The 20,830-nt window shown below is 30.5% G+C and overlaps 1 protein-coding gene across 1 annotated transcript in view; it reads right to left on the reverse strand.

Annotated features, from left to right (window-relative positions):
- The window catches only part of LOC149902747 (uncharacterized), a 30,952-nt gene extending 10,122 nt beyond the window's left edge, over positions 1–20,830 (reverse strand). The window contains exon 1 of the mRNA XM_090109334.1: positions 20,681–20,830. The gene's annotated coding sequence lies outside the window, so the exon portion shown is untranslated. The remainder of the gene's footprint in view (positions 1–20,680) is intronic.

A 20,830-nucleotide genomic window follows, 5' to 3' on the forward strand; every position in this document is an offset into this window, starting at 1 on the left:
AGTCCCCAGAGATGACTTAAATTTTATACGAAACAGGGACGACGCTCAAACAATTCGTCACGTTTCGTCCTTACACTAAAAATAAATTGAATGTTTTATGATCAATTTTAAATATTGAGTTATTCAAATAAAAATATATAAAACTACTTCTTTATATTTTTATATCTTAGATTATCATATGATAAAAAAAATTGAAAACATTAATAACGAAACTAATTATTGTTGCTATATTATCTGTTCGCAATCAATAATTAAAATCTGTTTTCAAATGTCAAAAGCATGAGCGTAATTATTGCGTTCAAATATCATTCTGAAAATATAATTTATAAAACAGGCATTTTTCTTGATTTTCGGTGCTTCACCGAACGTTAAGAACTATTTCTCAAGTGTTATTTAATTGGGGTTTGATTGTGGAGAGTTTGTCTGATGAATACGTAAAGTGGGTCAGAAGGGAATACCAAATATATGACCCATACATCACGGCATTAGAAGTGGGTATGTGTGCCTCGAGAACCGATTTCACCTTTTAATTTAAGAGCAATAAACTATCGTCTTTGGGTTTTAAAGTTAAATACAATTTATGAACAATCAAAGATAATAATTAATATTTTATTACGGAACTGTCGTAGACAAGTAGGTGTTGTTTATCGCTTTATAACTGTGTGTGACAGATTTTACAGCGTAAAATATTATTTGTGTTAAAGTTTCATAGAAAATTAATGAATGGGAAATTATAAGTTCAATTTAACTAATATGATATTATTTATATATTTTATACAATATAGTGCAGTAGACGTAATATAAACTAAAGATAAGAACTATGGCTAATCGATTGAATGATAGATATATATCTATCTCGCTTTCGAATGAAAATAAATTGATCAATTGTTAATTTTATTTATAGACATAGACAGTGGCTTAATTGAAAAGCGCATAGAAAACAAAGAGCATTTACTTTAGTTACATCAGAGATAGCTAATAACGTTCACCATCGGAGCGACAAAGCACCATTGTCCAGGTTAATTGAATTTTTGATCGTAACTCAAAGAAAGAAGAAAGTCAAAGCATAAAAGCAAACGAAATACGTTTAACTCACGTGTTCCACTGTTATAGTCGTAAAAGACTTAGAAAGTCCGCCATTCTTTCTTGTAACGAATCGATATTGTCTTAAATGCAGACATAAACACAGATAGCTAGCCTAGTTTAGAACAAACAGTCTGTAGATATAGGGCATTTATGTTAACATTTATTTTTATGAATAGAAATAACGATGATCAGCCGAGAAAGTCAAATACGTACCTTAAACCTTGTAAGAAAAATTTGAGCAACGAATAATTTGGAAATTATGATTATAAACTAATTAATCCTTTTACAACGTTTCTTTCATAATTTTTTTATAAAATAATAAATCCTCCTAAAGCCAACGTAAACTAGAAAATGAATCTCCGACTTATGGCTTCAAGCTTCAAGGGATTAAATATTTATTTATCCAGTACAGCACAGAGGAAGGGAATATCTGCGGAGGAACTATCAACGACCAAGTCGGTAAGTAATGGTATCATAATTTTTATATGTATAGTCTAAGCCCTGAACTACAATGTTTAAATAGCTGCATTTCTTTTTCATGAAATAGTTTATTATTTTCTTGTTAGTTGCTTCAGTATCTTTAAGAAATAACATACAAAAATAATTGAAATCAGAAATTGTAATCCAATAGGAAAATCCGTCTAACGGATTTCCACATTAAATAATAAATGAAAACACTTTATACTTATAACAATCCAATCCCAATATTGTATATAAAGTATCCAAATAGCATTAATGTAATTAAAACCATATCAATAAATAGAACACGGCAAATTTGAAACATTCCAAAAGCCATTCATATGAACATTGTTGCGGCTCGTAATACCTTTTAACACGACATATTTATTACAAAATAACTGTACCAAATAACTGGCTCAAACGCATTAAGCTTCCATTAAACAATTGCGGTTTTAGATAACTTTCCCGTAATTTTCTAAATCTATAAATCTATAGAGATGTTATCTACCGGTTATAAATGGAGAGGAAAATATGGGAAAATTGCTCTCTCCAGTTTTAAGACGTGCAATATTTTATTAGCTTTTAAGAGGCCTTAGGCGTCGTTCTTGATTATGGATTACACGACCAACGTCTTGTTCGTGCTATGTTTAACCCGTCTCGACTATGTACTAAATTATGTACACGATGAAGACTCACCTCACTCACTGCGGCCGGATAAATCAATCACACGCTTTATTAATAACGGCGCTAAAATGTAAGAAGATTAACGTATACTTTCAGCATATCCATGTATATTTAAATAGGAAAACCTCAATCAAAACCCCTTTTTTAAATAACCATTTCCTATTTCCTCAATATTTTTTGCTAAAGGTGCTAAGAATAAAAAATGACTTCTACTTAACGTTAACGCAATAATTTTTTGTTCATAAAAAAAGAAAGATCCAGTAACCTAAAAACTGTTAACATTTACAATAACATAATAACTTTATCAGTAACGTGTCAATAAAATAACCGTTTTACACCATAAAAGTTTCGATTTATGAGTCCCATCAACTTGTGTTTTATTTCATTTTTATTGAAGGTTCTGATTTGCCGGCCGGTAAAAAGGTCGTCGAGGCGACAGTCATCAATGTTTATTTTTGGTTCATAATAGAAAAGTATTTTTTCCCTTCCCAGCTTTGATGAAAAGTATTTTAAAAGTTAGTGCAATGGTTTAATAAAAGCTCTCTTTTGATGGAAGACAGAAATTACTTTTAAATCCTTTTAAAACATAAAAGGACTAATTATAGCTGATACCTACTTGACCTATTGACAGTCCATTCTTGACCAATCTCAAAGAGGATCGCCGCTACATTTTATAAATCCTATTGCTTTGCGTTCCGTATAAATATAACATCACCATACATTTTGAATATCAAATGCATTGTATCTACTACAAAATGTTCATGTAAAAATATGACTTTGTACCTATTACTTTCAAAGGAACATTCGTGAGAACAAACTTAATTACGACTTTATCTAAATACCTGTGAGAAAGTTAGCGCCGGGACCGGCGCTTCTGTAACATTTTAATTTGAATGTTAATTAGCAAATGTTTCAGTATTCATTAATAATTCTACTATGAAATGTTAAATACCAAGTTTGTTAATGAAGTTGGTATCGCTTAAATGTGGCATTTTGAGTATTAAGCTCATGTATAGGTAAATGAAAAGAGCCTTTTATGACTCTTTCAAAAACTTATTATAGCGCCTAGAGGAAATGGAAGGAAGGGTTGCAATTATTTTATTATAGCTCAATGTCTCTATAAATCTATAAATCTTATAACAACATATTTCATTATTAGTTAGGATGGTATGTTTTCTATTAAGGTTTTGGTGACTGACAGTGACTCTAGAATCTATTCACTGTATTTTTAATATACATTAAATTAGTGCTTTTAATAATAGCATAAATTATATTATTTTAATGCAACACATACCTATACCAATCTATATGGCAGAATTAGAAAATTTTATATACTGTTGTCGTAAAGAAATCATATCCTACACTTCGTTTGAAGACAAAAGTACTTTAGCAAAATAAAGTCTTTTCCCAACAAGTAATAAGCTTGGAGGGGGATTATCCGAGATGAAATAAAGCAATTCTAGTGGCGATTACATTATACAGAATAAGCATTTTATAGACCTGCAAATAAACAGATATTCTGTTTATTTTTTTTATCATTTCTATGCTGTCTTTATTACAAATTGGGGAGTCATAGAAATGTTAAGATAAAATTTCTGATTTGCTTTATTTTGTTAGCAACCAATGTAAAATATATTCAAATGAAATGTACAAGAGGCAATGTAAATGCTATTAAGCTATAGAGGTTTAAATAGCTTAACTGGACTTTGTACCAACCATGGCTTAGAAGGCGTTTTAAAGGTGACGCGAGGACTATAAAAGACCTCTTGTGAAATATGGAAGTGGCATTGAGGAACATATATGCATTCTTTTGCATCTCAATAAAGTAAATTATTAAAACATTCGGTTTTTCTAAAACGATGGATATTTATGTCAAAATTGTACACCATGCGTTTATAGCATAAATAAAAATAAGGTAATTGAATGGGAAGATAAATAAAATAGCAAACGATTTAGACTGAAAATGTTCATTGATACTTTTCATGCCTAATTTTATACCGACTTTCGTATTATGCCTTGACAAACCGCGGCTCATTTATCAAGATACAGTTACAAATTATAAATCTTCTAAAGAGAATTCATTCAATCCTTAGTCTCGTACTCAATTGGATTCAAGAACCATGCTTTACTAGTAATGAAAGGGTAAACATTCGTTACATAGACTTGGCCACAGACATGTATCAAGATAGACTAAGCGAGTGTATGTACTTCCCGTGTCCAAACTAAGTTTATGAAACTTACTTGACGCTGGCCTACACTCAGTCCGCGCTTGCAGTCGCCAAGGAAAGACGTGAAGCTGAATAAAGTAAAATGCCGAATTGCGCCGTTATAAATTGTAGAAACTCCACAGCTGTGAGTGGCCGAGTTAGCAGAGATGTTTCCTTCCACCGGTAAGTAATTTTCTAATCAGAATATGCACTATTTATTTTAAAATCAAATAAAGAATATCTGTGGAAAACGATCGTGACAAACACGGATACCAAATCATACGAAATGATTCGGAATACATTGCGGCTTTTACTTGGCACGGTAAAGATCGCGTCGTATGATAACAAGCAATGAATAGCGTCTTCTCATTTTTCTGTTCTCATTTTTCTGTCCAATTTTGTGGTTAGTGATGTTCATTTGATGCAACAGTTCTCGATTCTAATTGATTTTATAATCGAACAGAAAAATGATAATTTGAAGGAGCAATTTTTCAGAAAAAAAGGCATAGATTTTTTTTGTCATTTAATACGACTTGACCTAGAATTTTTAAGTATTTTAATACAAAGGTACTAAAAATAAATATTATGACATGGACGCCATTAGTTAAAGTGTCATCTTGGGAGTTTTTTAAGAAAACTCCTTATTGCTTAGACTATGTTTGTTTTTTCAGTTTTCCAAGTAACCCGAACATAAAAGGAAAATGGATCGATGCAACGGGACATAAAGATTGATTGATTGACAGTTTTATTACTTTCTTTCGATGGCCTCTCTAGTACGTAGTACATGGTAACTCAATGGGCATATGTAAGAAAAAGCTAAAACACATTAGTTTACTTGTTAGAATATTAAAAGGTTTATAACTTTATTTTATCATCCCTCTGTCTATGGTAATTATCATTTTTCTGTCTTGAATCGATTTAGTAATCGATTACGATTCATTTATTTGACTACCTTAGACATAGATCTAGTTTGATCTGATTTCTTTCGATTTACTTCGATGGGATAGGACGATACTAGAATCGCCGCGCGAGTGGCGGCCTAATCGATTTAGCGTAAAATGAAATTAACATCACTAAAAAGCGCTCGTGACGTCATAACGCGTCAAGGTCAGTACAAAAAATATGACACGCTTGGTTTTCATACAGATCGCGGTACTTGCGTTGTCTACTTATATATACATGTCTGTGGACTTGGCCCTTTGATCTCCTGTAACATCAAGTTGAGCTTTGAATCGTTGCAATTCTACACAATGTGTGCTATGCTTTATATTCATTAGAAACTAACTGTGAATAGTATTGATTGTACCATACTAGTGGAAATTATCTAAGGACTACAATATATTATTGATGACTAGCGGTCCTCCCTGGTTTCGCCCGTGGTATATGTTTACGTTTTCTCTCCATCAGAACCATCCTCGTATTTCAAGGAATATTTCAAAAAGAGATATAACGAAATCGAGGTTAAGCAAGAAATTGATAACATTTATATAAATACGAATAAACTCTATTGTTTTACCAAACAACTTTGATACTAAATAAATTCAAGAAAACTAACAGCTAGTCATAACGAAGTTGCTCTACATTTGAAATGAACCTTATTATTTTGAAGGGCATATAAAAATATACCTAAAAATAAGTCTGAAACAGTCTACTCTTTATTTATTCACATGTATATGATATTGAAATAACGTTCCTTATTGTATTTTTTTTTTCTAAATAAGTAACTACGAATCAAACGTGAAACAAATATTAAACTCTACAAACAATATGTTTCTGCAAAATCTTCAATATTACTCATTATTAAGATTATTAACATAGAACATAAAGACTGTTCTAGTTATTTCATTCAAGAGTCTGGTCCATTTGCATGTAGTAAATGGAAGTGCTCTCTTTGATATTCGCGACGAATGCTGCGGTGTTTTAAAACAACGAACTGTGGCCGAAATATGAGTTTTCATGTTATAGTTTATTTATTCTCAAAAAAATTTTACAGCACATTGTATGGTATTACCTATGGTATTACATAAAAGTACAACTTAAAATTAAAAGCTTACACATTATGTGAAGACTAACTATATTATATCTGGATATTAGGTAAATTCATATGAGATATGAGTATTGAGTAGGTATAAAATTAAAATACTTTTACTGCTAAACAGTAATTTACGTCCAAATTTGAATTTTTAACAATATACAATGCCATTAAATTTTTCAAGTACAGCATTGATTGTGTGTCTTTTTAAATTTGATATGGCTTTAAACAATTGATGCTCTTAGGCAAACCGCAGCTTATCGATATTATATCGTAAGCCATTTAAACTAAACGATCAGAAATTATAGGTAACGGATATCAGCGCGATCTTTGATGAGATAGAAATGAGATAATCAAAGAAAGTGGTTGCGTAAATACTTCAATGGGTTATTGCTTACAGATAGATACAATATCAAAATTAAAGGAAACATTAATATTACTATATAACTAACGACTGATACCTATACAATATACATATATTGAAAATGCTTAATTTTCTACTTACTTGTAGGTAGATTTATTATTAAAGGTAATCGATCACATTTTTGTATTATATTTAAAATACATATTAACACAATTTAAACGTTTCTAATTTCATCATAAAGGGCAAGCAGCGAAAAAGTTGATGATTAATTTAAAGTCAAAATGTAAATTGTTCGAATTATAAAGTAGCCCCAACGCAAAACCTCAAAGGGCGCATTAAAACTTAGCCCTGTTTAATAATAACGAGTCTCTCTTCACCTAGTAGAGATACTTTAATAAAAATAGAAATTACCTTTACAGAAACAGAACAAATGTATCGTTGATCGCAATCACATGTATGGTAAAAAGTGAAAACACAGACGTGCCGTAGACATTGTGACATTAACATTATTTATTGGTAAAGACTTTTGGCTGTTGAATGACCTTTTTCGTTTCATATAGATATAAGCCACATAATGTAAAGGTTTTGCATTATACATATACACAATTATTTTTATGTTGAGAAAAGTTAATATCACAGCAATAAAATCAATAAACTTTTTTAAACAAGTAAAAGGTATGTGTTATTTAAGTGTATTAGTGCAATTTAAGTGAATTTAACAAACTAAAAGTATTTGAGATTTTTTTCATGAAAACATAACATACGTCAAAATGAAATAACTAAACTAATCTCCCTCTAGCTGAGTACCTAATTATGATGTTATAATAATACAATATGTAATAATACATCCAAGATATAATAGACACATACTTATAAAAATATCGTACCTACGTGAGAGGCTCACGTAGAAGCGTTACAATCGATTCCATTCCGCACACTTGATTAACGCCTCCAACTGCTTCCAACATCCGCGCCATTTCCCATCCAACTGAATTACATAAATGTATGTATATATGTATGTATGTGTGCTATATGGATGTAGGGAAATGGGAAATACAATTTGAGCAATCATAACAACACTTACAATGTCAGTATATAGATAACATGCTTCAATCTGCTTAATATGCCGATATTGAGGATATATATGCGTGTTCAAAAATAAATAACGAATTTTTGGTTATTGTAATTAAATCTAGTTAAATTTTAATATGGAAATTTCACATTCGTTTATATTTCATGTGCCTGCAAAATATGTTGAAAATTATACAAGAATTTCCCTTCTTACTAGGGAGCCAGCAGTACCAGCAATTTAGGGAAACTTGATAAGTTTTGCAAATGGTTCATAAAACATGAAAGCTAAAGGTTAGATGAAGCCTACAAACTAATGAGTTTGTAGGGTTTTACATATTATATAATTGTACGTTAAAACATATAGGCATAGCTGCTATGTTATGCGGCATAAATTTGTTTATAAATCCTAATTTTACTTGTTCCAAACAACAGATTTTTCCAATTTTATTTCGTCAGTGAATCATATTATATCCTCTGGATTAAAATTTTTCCTGTCCCAAAATAGTAGCGAATATCAGCGAGTTATTTGCCCATATTATTATAACTTTATTAAAGCCCATATTATTAAAGCTTTAGTTCTTAAATTGTATAAAGGCTTCTGGCCACGACCAATTAACTAAGAGTACAATCGGTGGTGACTTCGTGAATTTGGATGGAGCGTTAAATTGCATTCAACCTCAAGTCTATTGGTGTTGGTCTAACGAAGCTCATTGTTTACTTTCCATTGCTTTACATTACGCATATGACTTGAACATGAACATCTTTGAATAAAACGGTAACATAAGCATCAATGTATATCGCAATTCGCAAATCACAATAACACGTTAAAATAGAACTATTCATTGTTAAAATCTACCTAATATAAGTGCGCTACTTAAATATACATTAACGAGTAAATTTTGATTTGAATTCAATATTCATATATTCATCGATGTCGATACGGTACTTGCTGCGTAATGTTGCACTATCAAAATAATATTTTGCTAAATTGGGTTCAAAATTCTCACGTTCCCTATTGTTGCGTTGCGTACAGCTTATTTATGCTTTTACTTCATAGTTCATGTGCGTTAATATTATATTTAAAGCTTGGTGTATGTAATCATTTAATATAGAAAGATATTCAGATACGTATTTGTTAATACATACCACCTATCGAATCCCTTATTATGCCAACTTCACATCACAAAGATTACATGGTTTCCCTATCTACGGGAAGACATCAGGTCAATCGAATGTATGAAATTGGGTCAAACTCAGAACGTAAACTTGTAAGATTTGATTACCTCCAAACAGGCATCTTATTAATCACCAGCTACATAAAATCAATATTTTAGACCATCTCTTTATACACCCAAAATCTCTTTTATACCTCATTAAAAAAATTATATGTATATCCTCATTTAGATATATCTAAAAGTACGTATAGTTAAATGCTTCATAAAATAATGACATTATAGAAAAAAAAAACAATTATTATTTAATAAAAATATTATTTGGTTGACGAGCCAGAGGGCACAATTCTTATATAGGTAGTTTCACTGAAAATAATATATTGTGTGATGAACATTATGTTTGCGTAATGGATGCGTGTTCTATGTAATATGATTTACATATATAATAACTCAATAAAAACAAGTTTCTATCAAAATAAACATTACGAGGTTCGGAACTAGCAGAGTTGTACAAAATTACTGGGAGTATTAATATTTATTTATATAAAGACTCAAAATACACAAGCTTAATACTCTCAAAGCGAACTTCTGTTCATAATTTATATGGACATTCTGCCGTTTATAACAGATACATATATTTATATTAAATACAAGGTTTTATGTAGAGAAAATTAGTGTATAGCAATCACTTAACATAACGGCTCAATAACTGTAGTTGTAAAGCTTAATAACCTATCAAATAATAATACTTTAATGTTTTATCCTCATTAATACCGAAATACTTTTTACTACCATAAATTTGTTAAGTGTTGAAACCGGTCTTTATTATTAACTAGCGGTCCGCCCCGGCTTCGCCCGTGGTACATATTTACGTTTTCTCTACATAAAAACCATCCTCGTACTTCAAGGAATATATTAAAAAAAGAATTATCGAAATCGGTTCAGCCGTTCTCGAGTTATGCGCTTACCAACACATTTTGCGATTCATTTTTATATATAAGAAGATGGAAAATGGATTTATTGCAATACACTCAATTGGTATTATAATTACGGGTTATTGCATTTATTTGACAGGTCGCTTCAGTGGTAAAATTGGGCGTTATTCACAGCATGCATTTTTATTTGGATTCCATAAATTTTACTGGACTTTTTCTGCCAATTGCGAACAAAGAGTTGAGGTTGATAGTTGGCGGTGTTCAAGAGGAAATGTCATTAAAAGTCCTGCCGCCTTCGTTAGTGCTTCCTAATCACATCACAACTTCAGTACTTTCTTTCATGAGCAAGTACAAGACAACTTAGTACATAAGTTCTCATATATGTACAAGTCACTTTTACAGCTAAATTGACTTCAGTGAGACACGCAAAATTTATTTTGTAAATATCAAATAATATTAAAATTTATAAATAACAAGTACGTGTCTACATATCCTCGTAGTAATTGCAATTTTCACTTTAATATGTAGGACTAAGACGAACACTTATAAATCATGATAAATGAGCATTTTAGCAGACCTCACAAAATATACCCAACAATTGTAATTTAAGCTAATCTCAAATTCTCTCAACGGATTAACCGTTGTGGTCAACAAACAAATGGGTACATGGAGCGGACAAAATTTTCACATAATCATACGGTGAATTGAAATACAGTGGAGTGCAAATCTTGAATTATTCATCTGGCAACACCATCAGGGCTTTGGTTTTGCAGTCAAATTTATACAATCTTTTATCTGAGCTCCATAAATACATACAATAATTATTATTAAAAAAACAAAATACCCGACTGCACACTAAAAAAAGAGTAAAAATTTAGAAAAAATATTATTATGTCTTTATCCCGTGGGACTTTTAGGATAAAATGTATCCTATGACACTCCCGTAATCAAGACAAATCTAACGATACCTCATACATCAAAACCCATCAAGCCGTTTAGGCTACAGGTGGTCACAAAGGAAAAGACATACATACATACTTACATACACTCGAAAAACATTACCCTCCTTCTTTGGCAGTCGGGTAAAAATACATATAAACTGTTTTTTTACAATTATATTTCACTTTTTTTTCGTGTACTGTGTTTATACTTTATCATAGAAACGAATCCAAATATTAGGATAGGGATGGACCAAATGTTATTTTTGGGAAATCGTTCGAGTTATTTATTTTATGTTATTGTAAGAGTTTTTACGTTGATATAGTGGAAACATGGCTGTACGACCGCATTTTACTGCCTGAACCAGCTTCAGTCAGCTTTTGGAAACAAAGAGCGCACCAAAACGTTATTCAAAGTGACAAAATGTTTTTAATTAAATGTCTATGGCTAATCATTTGTTCCTACTTCACTTATACAGTATACTGCTTTTAGTAATAGCAGTTACATTGACAGGTAGTTGAAAGTTGAAACCGACGTAATTTAAGAAGATTTCCAATTGTCCAAGTTGAGAGGCATCGCAGAAGCTATTATTGCTGAAAACACCCCCTATATTCTTCAGTTATATTTATTAATATAATCAGGTTCATGCATAACTGAAATATTTTAATAAAATTTTGTTCATCTCTACTGATCCGTATAAGTGTACGTATATATGTGTTTCCATTGGTGATGCCTTCCCAGAATTAATATCACTTTCTGTAACAGTACTAACATTACTGTAATATTACCCTTTATTTAATTTCCACGTAATATAATATTAATACATTTCAATTTCTCTGAAATATTTTCATGAAATCGCAAATTGGTTCTCTTTATACTATGTACGTTCTCTTGCAATATGACGCCGCAGTACATTCTACCGCCTATATTATATCCTTATCCATTTACTATGAGCCAGTCTGATTTTTTGTCTAGTCAAAATCAGTACGACTATAGAGTATGAAGTGTGAAATCGGAGCCTAACCTAAAATATCCCATCCACATTTGACTAGATTCCATTAGGTTCCTGAAATGCATTATTTCAACTCATGCTATTTATATTTCACAGTATACTTTAACATTTTCATCTTATATAAATTTATAAGCATTTCAATGCCATAAAACAAAAAATATCAAATTCAACATTTTTAATCTATACAAATAATTAAAGTATGGAAGAAGCTTTACTGTTAAAGGATTGATTTTCAAAATATTATCAGTAACGTCAACCAATATCTAAGTAATCATGAAGAGCTAAAAAGCACTGCACTAAAACCACACTAAAACAAAAAAATGTTAAACAACTTTTAAATTGATAATGATTAATAATAATTCTACATACACATTAATTTTTTAACTATCAAGAGAAAAAAATAATCTTGATCATATCCACTTAATACAGCACTCTATATTGAGCAATATGACTCTATACTGAGACGATTAAAACCAAGTTTGATCAAAGTAACGTTAAATATACAACCGCTTCATTCCCACTTCCACTCTTGTAATATCTAACTGGTATAATTCGTTCCTTCTTTAATAAGTTTATGAGCGTTGGTATTCCAGCAGCCCTCCCAGTTAACGGTAACTTGAAAGGAAACCTTAACTTTGTTGTTTGCGAGGAATTATATTATGGGAATGCTTTTGATTGGAGGTTTTGTATACTTTGTGATTCAAGCTTTATTTGAGATATATTTATTTGTACAATTGGTCGGTAGCGTTTATTTATATGACAATTGGGTTAACGATTCCAACTTTTGTCCCACGGTACGTTAGTTTTCTCGTATAAGTTTTTGACTTTCATAGACTATAGTTGCTATAGTCTAATGTAATAAATAATCAAGGTTTTAAATTTCAAATTATATTGAGTAAAATTATTGGAATACAAACCATGCAATTAGATATCGAGAATTGGAAAACAAACTTTTAATAACTTACGAATTCACAGGAGACGAAGAAAAAGTAGATTAATATAAAAAATCGGAGTGTTTTTCCTTTTTTTCTTGCGAAGTTTAAAAGAAAACTTTTCTCAGAAAATATCAATAAGCTACTTAATGACACCATAAAAATGGAAAACATACAAGAGGTGCATTTTGTTTGTCAATTATGATAAAACAATATAACGTCGTAAATGAATTACAAATGTTATTTACTTGCGCTAAAACTATTCAAATACATAATAGCTCCTAAAGCATATTCAACGTTTATTTTAAGAAAATCCTGAATAAAAATATAATAATCATATTCAAATCTACGTAGAACTATTTACACTTTACGAAACGGGACCACGGAATCTCCATTCGTCCATCTCATGAATATTTTCTTGGCAACAATTCTTTGACACGAAGTTCGCTACAAAGGAAAATCGAGATGTTTCCTCTTATCGTACAACTTATATTCGTAAACTCCGAGATAAATTACAATACACAACATTTTGACTTGTTGTGAATATTATATAAGATTAATATGTATAAAGGTTAATATGTAGTCCGAACCGTGACCTTATAACTTTGGGAAGAAGAGCATGGTTTCAATTCAACTTACTTAGTTACTCAGATGGATTCTCTATAATTCATGTTCCTTTAAAAGAAGCCTTAATGAAGAGATAGCCACTATTAAACATATTACACTTCTTAATTTATACGAATGTTATAAAGCTAAAGAGTTTTTTTGTTTGTTTGAACGCGCCAATCTCAGGAACTTCCTTCTGGTCCGATTAAAAAAAATATTTTGTGTTAGATGGTCCATTTATTGAGGAAGGCTAGATATCATCACGCTAAGACCAACAGGAGCAGAGCAATGCGGGTAAAACCGCGGGGCACAGCTAATACATAATGTATACGAGCATCAGACGGATGATTTATTAAAGCGCTCTATTTACAAAACAAGAAAGAATTTCAACAGCTAATACTGAACACAACGCGGTACGATAAAAATCAAAACAAACTAACACGGTTGAAGGCTTTTAATCTATGAATATAGCAAACACGTAGAAAGCTCTGGTAAACCAATACTGGAACACGTCTGATATTACACGGATTGGATATGCTAAAACATAACATCACTACATTACATACATAGTATTCTTGCACATTGCAAGTAACATTTATAATTATTGTATATGAAAAAATGAGACTTTATACGACTGTTTAACTTAAATATGCGTAAATAACGTATTCATGTATGAACTGTAATTGACTGAATTCACTTTATTTTGATAAATATTCAAGAAAGTAAACAGTAAATCTTTATGTCTCTGAACTATCAACTTTATATTCCCATAATACAAAAAAGTCCGTTAATTAAGCACTTACTGCCGTGTATTTATAAAAATTGGTGTGAAATGGCTTAATTAATTAAATCTATAGTTTCTCAGTGAAATAACTGTAATTACCAAGTAGATGTAAAATTCCCACACTCACTGAGCAATTTAGGTAGCTTTACCGAATTGAAATGGCAGCGATACGTTTATTTTGTACTTTACGGTATAATAACATGTTTTAAAGTAAGCACTTTCCAAATTAGTAATTTGTTATATGTACTTTGTTTTAATTTAAAATTTTATAGGCGTTCCACTGCCATGTACAATTTCAAAAATAAGCCTTTTTTAACTTACTTATTACTTACTTAAATAATTGTATAAATAAGGTAATTTTTCAAGGCACATTTATTAAAGCTAGAAAATTAAAAAAAAACATATCCGGTCCACGTAGAGTCAAGTTAGTGTCGTGATATGAACTATAGGATAATAATATGGTATTAACATTACTCAAAAAGTCTTGCAACAATTAAAAAAAAACTAATTATTGAGAGCTGTCAAATTATCATAACAAAATACGCTAATAATAATCATCATTCATTATAACATCTATTATGTCCAAGATTTGCATTAGATTGATGTTATAAATCAAATTCCTTTATGAATAGGTAATAAGTGGTGTAATTTGGACGCAATTGTTTCGACACAAAAGATTCATCTCTAGAAATAAGTGTAGAAGCCGTAACTGTAGTAGGCCTTAGTTATTATCTTATGAATAGACAACAGATGTGGAAACAAGGTCATATCTCTAAAAATGATAAAAACACTGAAAATTTTATAAGATAAAAAATGTTTATATTGTTTGCAACGCTACAGACATAATTCATTTATTATTTCTGTATTGCATTCCTCATAGTCATCTATCATCCTTTCAGAGAGACAAGATACAAACTAAAAATACTCCTAGGAAAAATATGTTTTACATGAAAAGTGCATTTGGCTAACAAACACGCGGCTCTATTAAAACACGTTCATAAAATAACGCCCAAAAGTATAACCATCAAGAGTAACTTTTGCGGTATTAAAATTTATCTGCACGACCACAAGCCCAGCCCGTCGTAAACATGTTCTGGCTCGTTTTTGCTCTACGAAGTCATTACTGGTCGCTACGTGTTTCCATTATATCTCGACCACAGCGTTTTTTGTTCCGCCTGATGTACGATGCATTTTTACGATAATTCTAAAACAAGTCGAACTCAGGATGGGAAACAAACAATCCCATGATAATTGCAGCGGATGAGCTCACTTTTTAATATTCTTCTCAATATTTTACGGTATTTTAAAATATGGTTCATTGTTTATGCGTGAACACTTTTTGTTCGTTAATCCCCACTCGGTTATTAATGCATTTTCAAAAAGCGAAAAAATGTAGCAACAAACAATACGTAATAAGTGTTAATAAAATAGAGCTGCAGAATATTGAATAAGCCAGTGCACCATGAAGGTATAATTGTTTCAGACCACTTCAATCAGCCGTGCTAACAAGCTTTTTTATATTTATTCCAATGAATCAAATTTGTTACATCATTCTAAACAGAGTTTTGTTTTTCATGTGTAAATTTAAACTGATATGCCTGCTCTTGCATAAAATAAATGTACATTATTGAATGAAAATTATGAGATAATATTTTTTTGAAGCTACCTACTTCTATGCCCAAGTTAAAATAATTTAGACATTTGATGTTATACACGCATAAATGCTGTCATCCCTGCGCGTGAATGGATAGGAGTCTTCGATAGGAGTCGAACGGAAGATGACGTCAGATCGTCTATTCGTTCCCATAATTACAAAGTTGCTAAAGGTTTGTAAACATATTATGTGTCTAATTTAAAGATTAATATTCCAGAGTATTAAAATAAGATAAAGTTTAAGATATTAACTATCTTGATTCATTGGTACCGAAATATTATGGGACATTTAATTATTGTAGTTTAAAATAGGATCTAGTCACCGTTAAAGAATATATACCTACGTATTTAAAAAAAAAACTATAAGTTTTTGTTAGTAAACAATTTCATTCAACCGTATAAAAAGAACCTATTGACTTGAATAGTACTTACATTTATTATTTCTATTTATAGCAAGTCATCTAAATAATTCATCATCGCGAATAAAAAGCCATGAATACTCTTTATATCACAATTTGTATTGAAATCAGAACTAGTTAAATTTGTGTAATTGTATAATACATCTTGACACAATATTAAAGTAAAGAAAAACAGACGCACAGCAATACACAGCATGCACTCGTATCTTTCACGTAATGAGTCTCGTAATTAGTTGCACTACTCCAGTCTTTCTTGTTAAAGTAAAACAGTACATTAATTTTGCTTCTCAGGGCATGTATGTACTCGTATACGATTCTCATGAGGTACACTTCAAGCAATACGTCCACAAATTATTAAACAGAGGAAATTAAACAAAAAATTAGGATATTAATCACGGTTCATATTTTAACATTCAAAAAAGTTACTTTACATTTCTAAAATAATAATAACTACGTGTAACTTTAAAAATCACACAACATATTCGAAATATTACTAGCTTAAATTCGTGCGCTTTTCGGGAGTATTGTATGTAATTAAAATCAATACACTTTAATTTAAATCACATCCACGTCAGAAGTTTAATACACATAATCACTATTATAAGGTCCTGGAGCTATGTCGTACAATGAATATAACAAGATAGCAAGACGTTAATTAAACCCAGAGGAGCTTATAAATCACGCTCAGCAAACTTATTGGAAACTTGACAAATACGGGCGAGGACTGACCTAATTTTTATAACCTGCAATGCAGCAAGCCTACACTGAATCTTGTACGTGCATATTGCATTGTATTCAAATAATTGTCTATTTTATTGCTCATATCATTTCATACGCGATGGTAACTAGTACCACTTGGGTTATAGTGGCGATAGAAACTGAAAGGGACCGAGAGAGCAGTAAGAAAATGCTGAATCAGGCCTTGGCCTGATTCAGCATGGACATGGAGCAGTGGACCTTGGTCCACTTATGGTTGAGAGCCTCAGATTATGATGGTGAAAGACGGAAAAAGTTGGTAGGTACTAAATTAATCCTAAAAACAACCTAGTACGTAGGTACTTAATCATATATCATTTATCTTAGTTGAGTATAATCCAAATTAATAAAATCATCACTATTAACCTGTCTGGTTGTTAATTCGTACAATAGAACTCAATTAAAGCATTGCATGAATTATGATATCCACCTGGATCTAGCTTTTGAGATAGGTTGAGTTTTATAGTGAAAATAAAGCTAATTAAATAGGGAAGGGAACTTATATCTGGTTTATAAATAAAGTTTTATTCAATTGCATATTTCACAAGCCTTTATTGAATGCACTTAACATTCAAGTGTCTATTATACCGATCCTCGAGTTATCAATTTTTAAAGACTCAGACTACTGCGAACTAAATTTAGCTTAAAGGCAATTTTGCTGATGAAGCAATTTTACTTTATTTTATAATTTTAGAGTAGTGAGTTCCTAGTATTAACGTGAAAGCGTAGAAGGGAGGAATCCCAGGTTCCATTACCAGTGAAGACTTACAATTAAGGAACTTGTTCACGTTGAATGAATTTTGATCATCTAGTTGACGGTATCAGTGGAACAAATATGCATCATGTCTCCCATACACCAACAACGGCCATGGCACAAAGCGACAAAATAACTGTTACATTGTCACAAATAAAAAGTTTTATTAAAAAATTTGTTTCCCTAAGTATACAAATGAGCACAGAAGAGAATATTTACGACCGTTATTTCTTAAATATAAAACATTTTGAATAATAAATTAGTCTCCAATATTACGGTATTACACTTCCAAACTACAGTTTAAAGTTTTAGTGTATCGAAAAGTGATTAAAATAATTTATGTATCGAGTAACTATTCCAAATTGTATATAATTAGAACTATTAGAACGGATAATAATTGTTGTAACATTTTTAATAATAATTGTTCTACTATATTCTAATTATTAATTGAAATTAAGTTTTTAAAACAATAGACAACGTGTTCACCTATACGTGCCTATATCGTACAACATACGAGAATAAAAATAAATCCATAATAAATGCGTCTATAGTGCAATTAATTTAAAAGTAAAATTGATGGGACTACACACTAATTAATCACATACATTTATTTAATGCAACGCCGTAAAGATCCTCAAGCCTGTTTCATTTCTTATTGCCATCTTTAGAAAAAAGTTGTTTACATAATGATTAAAGATAGCAGATATTTTCACACGGCAGTAAGAACGTGACATACAAAGTGACCTTACCACTATTTACATGTCGTTGACTCGAGTACATCTAGTAATAGAATAAAAGACATAACTGCATGTATATTACATATTACGAGATTTGTTTCTAGTTTTTATCTTAAAATTAATAAAGAAAAAGATAAACATTTTTATATATTTATTCCAAGTTTATAAAGCCTTAATCAAAATACGGCATCAAATAATTTAAGAATGTTACGGGGAAGAGTCAAATAGATATTAACTATTAATAAGGAAAATCCATATTTGATGTTTAAACATCAAACATTGGATTAAGTAAATAAAAATATACATCAATAATAAATACAAACATTAATATCAAAAATAAATATTACGATTTTATATTAAGTAGCTAAGTCGGCACTTAGAAGATTAGTTTCTTTAAGATTCTTCTTGATCATATCATACTAATATAGAAAGAAAGAAGAATTGAGACGTTCCAAAGTTTTACTATCATTACACACACACAAACAAACTCACTCCTTAATGCATATATCATGGCCCTATATAAAATAATTTGTATTAAATCAACACAGAGCTATACAGTTTCTAAGTTTTCTTGTAGAAATGTACAACATTAATACTAGAATATTATTTGATTCTTCATTGCAGAATGCAGATTTAATCTTAGTTCATTTTATAAGCTCTACGGAAAAATTGTAGAGCTTTACGAACCAATGCCTCAATAAGTTATGTCTATTGGTTGATTTTTAACAGAACTGTATCATTGGTGAAATAGTGTATTAAAATACATGAACTATAAATCCCAAACTTAAAATCCATAAATTATAAATACATGATCATAAATAATTTAAATTATAAAGAGGTAAATCAAATAGAAATAATATTTTATATCCTTAATTACACTTATGCAATATTGAAAATATCACTGAAATTCATAGGTCATAAATTGAAATTCATCAATAATAATTTATTTTATTTGTACTTTCTTTATACGATAATATTACATATTTTTTGGTACCTAATTTTTTTTAATTCCTTGTAGATTCATATGAAAATAAAAAGCACTTTGTTCTTGTCATCGAAACAACTTTTAGAGTTCAGGTACCGAATAAACGAATTAAATATACTATGTTTTATATTATTATTTTTTTTTATGAAAAAGGCAAGTAGGTAAATTATATACGTAAGACCTGTCTTTTATCCGCTAAAGGGAGTTGTAAATTTATCCAACCTTTGAAATTGTAAACTGTGCTTGCACATTGTTGATGTTATTATTATTTATGGAAGCGCCAGGAACCTGAATATAAATTGTACTTTACAATAATTATTAACATCCTAATACTGAAATAAATAAAACTGAAAAATATGTTTCATTACAGTTGAATACACACATTAATTAATTCAATTATAATTGCTATATCAAAATGTATTTATTACTTTATAATTTTAAAAACAACAACAAAAGTTTTTATTATATCTCGCTCAAAGATTCATTTTGTATTACATATTATATCTTTTATTATGTCCTTTTGAATTTACCACATTTATTAGACGGTAAACGGTAAAAACTCATGTTGAATCAATATTTGCAAAGTGATTCATGTTTATAAAATAGTGTAAAATGAAAGCTTTTTATTATAATTTTAAACTCAAGCGTCGACAGAATAGTTTGAATCTCGTGTTTTAACTTGCAAAGAAGAACACGCTGAACCCACCTTAATCTAATATTTTACCTAACTGCTTTTAGCTTACATTGCTTGTTATCCTAAAGGATAAATATACGAGCGCTGTTATATCCATAGTAATAGATCAGTGTACTTTGTGTCAAAGCCGGTAAAGCTTGCACGCGAAATGTTTTTCACTCAACTACACGAGTTTGTAACTTACTTTAACCGGCGTTTGCGGCATACGCTTTTTAAATTGCTGTGCTGTATAAAATTTTATGTTTTTATTTATCCTGAGTCAAAGCAAATGTTGAGATTAAACATTCACCACTTTTAATAAATTGCAGCAAAAAGTGTTAAAAACTTTCCAATTTTCTTTTAAAGGCGCTATAAATACCTACAAAAACCAGAAACGATATAAAAATAAAAATAACTCACCAACAAATCAATCTCTCATAGAAACAGCGTTGATAAAGTTCATAGCCATTAGCGGTAATCACGAAAAAAGCGTAGGTTCGAGCGTCCGTGACGAGCCTCCCGCGCGAGCTTTGTCGAGTAAAGGCAGCGATAGACTGACGGACGCTGCTC

This window comes from Colias eurytheme, chromosome 14 (genome assembly GCF_061535395.1).
Source record: "Colias eurytheme isolate Ceu_HAF_F1 chromosome 14, ilColEury1 Martin Lab GWU primary, whole genome shotgun sequence".
NCBI classification, from domain to species: domain Eukaryota; kingdom Metazoa; phylum Arthropoda; class Insecta; order Lepidoptera; family Pieridae; genus Colias; species Colias eurytheme.